We start from the raw sequence: 6799 nt of genomic DNA on the forward strand, positions 1-6799 counted from the left end.
AGAAATCAGAAAGAACAATGCCAGAGAAGGAAAGAGGAAACAAGGTGTATATTATTTAATGTGGCTGGAGGGAGTGACAATACAAACACAGGTGAAGGGCTCACTTTCAGATTCTAATTTTGCTAATGCTATGCTAAGTCGCTTCAGTCGTGTCCGACTCTGTGCGACCCCATAGACGGCAGCTCACCAGGCTCCGCCATCCCTAGGATTCTCCAGGCAAGAATACTGGAGTGGGTTGCCATTTCTTTCTCCAGTGCATGAAAGGGAAAAGTGAAAGTGAAGTCGCTCAGTCGTGTCCGACTCTTAGCGATCCCATGGACTGTAGCCTACCAGGCTCCTCCGTCCATGGGATTTTCCAGGCAAGACTACTGGAGTGGGGTGCCATTGCCTTCTCCAATTCTAATTTTATGAAATAGCATATTGAGAATGGAACCACTTTTTCCCGACTTTCTTGGGCCTGGTAGTTCCAGTGAGGCCGCCAATCTCAAAGACAATGGCTAAACACATTGATGATTCCTAGAACGATAAAAGGTCTGCTAGGGTGGATTCAAAAGTTACATTAGCAAGCAGAGAGTGCAATATTCTGCTTTCATGTGCAAACAACAGAGACACAGACCCCCCTGAGAATGTTAATGAGAGGAATAAAAATTCATCTATGAGAGCAATCTTTTCTAACTCCTCTTCATCTCCCAATCTTTTAAGGAAGAAATTGCCCAGGGTACAGTCTTGAAGCCCTTTCCCTTAATTACTTTAACTATCATTTGTTAACTGGCAGCTACCAAATGAATGTCTTCAGCCAAACCATTTACCCTGGATTCAAGGCTCACATATACAATTATTTGCTTTCCATCTTCATTGCATATTAACAGGTATCTTAAATTCAAAACACCTTGAGGTAAATTCTAGATCATCCCCCACACAAAATTGTTTGATTTTGTTGTCTTTGTTAATGACAGCACCATCTGCCCAGTTGCTTGGGTCAAAAATCTCGATCCCTTCTTCTAATTAATCTAATTAATGTCTCAGGCATGTGTGGTAGAAACCATATGGTCTTTGAAGTCTGACAGACCTTGACTTCAAATTCCAGGTCTTCTATTTACTTTCTGGATGACCCAGCTTGGGATATCTAACCCCTCTGCATCTCAGTCATGAGATAACAGATAAAGCACCTTGCACAATGTCTAGCATACAGTAGGTGATGAAAAAATGGGAATTATTCACATGGCAGATCATCTTCCAATGGGCATTCCTCTCTTTCTTTTGAAAACATAGCCTCTACATTTTCTGGTCTCACGTGCAGATAGATGTGTCCATGTGACTAAGTTCTGGCCAATGGAATATGGACATGAAATGCTGAATATAACTTCCAGCTTGCATACTGTATTTTTTAAAAAGCTGCTTGCCTTCCACTTGTTTTCTCCCTTGTCCTACAGACCAGAATGCCAATGTGGGGAGTAGTGATTCAGCTTTATCTTTGTAGACAAGATCAGTACCTTCCTTAGGGGGTGGTGGAACAAGATAAAAAGAATGAGGTCCCTGGGTGACAGTGTGGAACAGAGCTGCCCAACTCAGAACTGCCAACTCAACTGCCTGCCAACCCATACTCATGTAAGCAAGAGAAATAAACCTATTCCCTGCATGCAAAATGATAATGCCTACAAGTATATTCATTTTATTACCTAGAATCCACCTGAATCTTTTGACAGCATATTTTTCAAGCTAAGTTTTCCAGAAAAGTTAAAGTGTTAGTTCCTCAGTTGTGTCCAACTCTTTGCGACCGTGGATGAAGACCTCAAGGGTCCTCTGTCCATGGAATTCTCCAAGCAATAATACTAAAGTGGGTTGCCATTTCCTTCTCCAGGGGAATCTTACCAACCCAAGAATCGAATTCAGGTTTCCTGCATTGCACACGGATTCTCTACCATCTGAAGCACCAGGGAAGTTTTCCAGAATACCCTTACAAATGTATGAATTCTCAAAAGGTATGTTACTACTGAAAAGAATCATGTGAACAAGAAAAAAAAAAAAAAACCTCAACATATATGGGAATTTGTGGCAACATATTAAAAATGAAATATATATATATATATTTTTCCCTTGGACATTATACCCTGCTGCTTCATAACTATTCATTTGGTAAGATTTATTCAGAATAATGGCACACTGAATTTTCAATTAGATATGAAATAAAATTTTCAGTGGGAAATGCTAATAGAAAAGCTGAAGAGAAATAAACACATCCTTGCTTTTTTGCTTCCCCCTAAAATACCTTATGTCTGTCTTTGGGCAGTTGATTCCTGGGACCCCAAAATAAGTGACCATCTTGTTTTGTTTTCCCAGAAGCCAAATGATAATTTTCACTTATGCCCTACCAGTGACAAGTTTTATGCTCTTCTGTGAGTTTAAAAAAAAAACGTCACTAAAAAACAGTATGAGTTCATACCAAATGAACTAAAAAAAAACCTGTAATTGCTGAGCTTTAATAAATCTTAAAGCAGTTAGACTGAAATTCCTAAACAAATTTCATTTCAGGAAAGCAAAGGAGTCTAAACACCATAAAGTTCCCCAAGCCCAATGCTGCCCAGGATTCATTCACATAAATTCTTTCATACCTTGAGAGTGTCAACTACAAATTAGCACTTGCCATCCATATTAATACCCCTACGAGGTTTAAATCAGGTGCTGCTGCAGCTGTAGATTTTCAACACCCTCTGAAGAGAGTTCAGGGTGGAGAGCAAAAATGAGGCAATCTGTGCTCAAGAGGGTAGGGAGTGGGGATGACTGGCAGGACAGGTCTTCAGATAGTTAGATATTTTCAGGAGCTTGATTTCATTTATGAGCTCAATTCTTGTATCTCCTCATATCTAGAAAAGCACTAAATTCCTTCATGGTTACGGCTGTTCTCATGACTAGCAGAAATCTGCAAAAAATATGTGCTTGATTACATGTACTCACCCCTCACCAAAATCACATATATACTGACCTTGCCTCCTACCTCTTTGAAGCAGTTTTTCAGAGCTTTCTGAAATGCTGTCTCCTAGGCTGCAGCCCTCATTTTGCCAAAAATAAAATTTCACTCGCAACTTTCATGTTGTACATTTTTTATGTTGACAAGAGTAGTTAAATAATCATGGATGACTATAATTATATTACTATATTATTTACATGTCTTTAGCATAGTGGTGAAAAGTACAAACTATGAAACCAGATTGCCAGAATTCACAGCATGGACTCACCAGTTAACATTTTTGTGTCTTAGTTAATTTCTCTGCCTCAGTTTCCTGAAATGGGGACTATAAATAGAATCTGGCTCATAGATGCTGTTATGATGGCTTAATGATTCAGTTATATTAAGTACTCAGAACATGAGTTATTACTGTTGTCTTCCTAGGTCTCTCAAACTCTTTACTTTTATGTGCAGGTGTTTTATTATTTATCAATCATATATTGAAATATACTGTGAAACAGACATATACCTATAGACCTACAAAATCAGTTGCCTTAACCTAAAGCTTCAATTCCTCAAAAGGCTCATGGGTACTAGTTTCTAGAGACTACTTATTTCATTAATTCAACAACTAGATATTAAGCACTTGCTATGTAGAAAGCATGGTAATAGTTGTGATAAAACAATAAAAAAAAGGAGAAATCAAAAAAAAAAGAAAGAAAAGATATGTTCCTTCCTACAAAGAGTTCTTTCTCAGAATAGCACTGTCCCAAGAATTATAATGTGAGCCACAAAGGTGAGATGTGTAGAATTGTAAACTTTCTGGTGGCCACTTAAAAAAAAAACTAAAATGAAATAGGTGAAATTATTTTAAATAACATATTTAATTTAACCCATTATATTCAAGCTATATTTCAATAGATAATCAATATTAAAAAAATTATTAGTGACAAGTTTACATTCTTTTTTTTTTGGTACTATGTCTTCAGAACTCAGTGTATATTTTATCCTTACAGCACATCTTAATTCAGATGCTAAAATTTCCTTGGAAACACTGATTTTTACCCATGTCTTTCCTTATTCATTCTATCAGCACACTACAAAAGCTGTAAACCATGTTGTCCAACAGAGTAGCCACTAGCCACATGTGGCTATTTATATTTGATTTATATTAAACTGGCTTTGTTGCTCAGCTGGTAAAGAACCTGCCTGCTAACGCAGGAGATGCAAGAGACTTAGGTTCAATCCCTGGGTGAGAAAGATACCCTGGGATAGGAAATAGCAATCCACTCCAATATTTTTGCCTGGAAAATTTCATGGACAGAGGAGTCTGTTGAGTTACAGTCCAAGGCATTGCAAAGAGTTGGATGTGACTAACCGCGCATGCATGCACACACATTTATTAAATAATATTTAAAATTCAGTTCCTGGTAAACAACAAAGTCCTACTGCATAGCACAGGGAAATATATTCAATATCCTGTGATAAACCATAATGAAAATACAAAAAGAATGTATATATATGTACAACTGAATCACTTTGCTGTACAGCAGAAATTAACACAACATTGTAAATCAGCTATACTTCAATAAAATAAATTTTTAAAAGTAAAGAAAAAAAAGAAAATTCAGTTCCTCAGTTGCAGTAGCCACATTTTAAGTGCTCAGTAGCACTTGCGGCTAGTAGCCACTGGAGGTCTAGAGAGATGATTAGTGTGCAACAACTACACCCATGATTTCTACAGAGGAAGCACTGGCAAAGTATAGTAGGAACATTTAAATGGCAGCACCAGGAATTCTGTGGCAGTCCAGTGGTTGGGACTCTGCACCTCCACTGCAGGGGGCATGGGTTCAATCCCTGGTCGGGGAACTAAGATCTCACAAGCCCATGTGGCATGGTGTAAAATAAAATAAATAATAAAAAAAATCTAAAACAAAATGTAGCACCAAAGTTGGCCCAAGGGAAACACATAACAGAGGAGGTGAACTATCAGCAGAAACATAAAGAATAAATAGGAATTGCTGGACAGACAAGGTAGGAGGCGGTATTACAGGTGAAAGGAACATAACCTGGAGAAACGGCCTAGGAGCTTCAGAGGATTTATTGTTGTTGCTGTTGTTTAGTTGCTCAGTTTTGTCCTACTCTTTGCAAACCTATGGACTGTAGCCCGTCAGGCTCCTCTGTCCATGGAATTCTCCAGGCAAGAATACTGGAGTGGGTTGCCATTTCCTCCTCTAGGGAATAATCCTGACTCAGGGATCAAACCCGCATCTCCTACATTGGCAGACGGATTCTTTACAGCTGCCTGTAAATAGCTCAAGATGACTGAGGACATGAAACAGGCTAGGTCTTGGGCAAGGACCAAATCCTAAAGCGCTTTACAGCCCATGATATAACAAGGCAGGATACTGGAGATGTGTTGGAGGAAGCCTTTCCTCCCTAAACTTGTGGTGAAATTAAGGAAAAAAGAAGTCAGTATTATGAGAAGGAAAAGCGGGAGAACCGAAGAAGCTGTATCTTCAGCCTAAGAGGCTGTAAAAGTACATGTTAAAATACAACATTTATGAGCATAACCATGTAAAATAACTGTTTGGCAAATATTACCTCAAGTAAGTTTAACTCAGTATTTTACCATTAACACCAAAGAATTTTCAAATTGTCAATATTAAGAAATTTTGAGATCTTGCTTCTTTGGAGAGTTTTACAAACTAGGTTTCGAAATTGGTCTGAAGGGACTTCTGACAATGATGCTAAATAATTTCTGCATCCAACAACCTCATATAGTGGAAGCCAATCATGAAAATATCAAGAGCCAAAAGATATCTGTACTATTTAACTGCCATTGAGTTCCCGGAATATCACCTGGAATTGTTCCAGAAAGTCTTATTTGTACAATATTGAGCTATCACATATAACACAGAGGATTAAGATTTTAACACATAATAAGCAAAATTAAAATGAAAAGTTGTAAAGAATACATTTTGATTTCCTTAAATAAGAAAATAATGAAGGTGGCACAAATGCATATCTAAAATAATCATTTTACAAAAATCATACTCTAAATCTAGAGCAGATAAAGAGAAAAGTTGTGAAGTTAGTCAAATTCAGAGTCAGTGTCACTAGATACAACCCTAACATTCTCTAGAGAAACATTAATTTTTTAATGAAACTGAATAATACTCAAACTAGTATTTTAAGTATAAGTTCTAAGTGCTCCAAACTGGTCCTTTCAATAGATATTTAGTTAATCAGTCTCTACAGTAAAGGTTTACAACACTTGGCCTCCATTTTAATTATTTATATCTCAATACATAAAATATATTTCAGAACTTTGTTCTTCATAATTGTAAGCAACATTCATGCCAAAAAAAAAAAAATAGGTAAATGTGAATTCTACACTATTCTAAATAAAATGCTATTTCAATTCATCTTATCATTTAGATAGCAATTGCTACAATTCAACAAGTCCCAAAAGATATGGGGATCTAGCTGGCAGATAGATGTCACTGAAAGTATTAAATGTATACCAAAAAACTGGGATTTAATTAACAAAGATTTCATTTTTTTCTTTTGATTTGCATCGTAAAGTCACACAGGCAAGCCAATATTCAGTGTTTTTGTCTCTAACTGGCAAAAGGTAAGTAAAAATCCTAGCAAAAATTTTTAGCATAAATAAGACAGGGGGCGAGGGGAGAGAACCTGAGCAAGAGCTGTTCTGCTCCTTCCTGGAGAGCATTAATCTGAAAATATTAATATAGAACCTTAATATGTTGATTTAAGGTACTAATAGCTCCCTGGCTCACACCTCCAATTCTGGGAACTCAACCAACTCCTCTCAGTCCCCTAAAGTGT

At 37.2% G+C, this 6799-nt stretch overlaps 1 protein-coding gene across 6 annotated transcripts in view; it reads right to left on the reverse strand.

The window, feature by feature from the left end:
• MAGI3 (membrane associated guanylate kinase, WW and PDZ domain containing 3) overlaps nt 1–6799 on the reverse strand; it is a 435962-nt gene that overhangs the window by 171376 nt on the left and 257787 nt on the right. The gene's annotated exons all lie outside the window — the stretch shown is intronic.

Source organism: Giraffa tippelskirchi, chromosome 5, assembly GCF_054371585.1.
Source record: "Giraffa tippelskirchi isolate mGirTip1 chromosome 5, T2T-mGirTip1v1.2.pri, whole genome shotgun sequence".
In the NCBI taxonomy this organism is placed as follows: domain Eukaryota; kingdom Metazoa; phylum Chordata; class Mammalia; order Artiodactyla; family Giraffidae; genus Giraffa; species Giraffa tippelskirchi.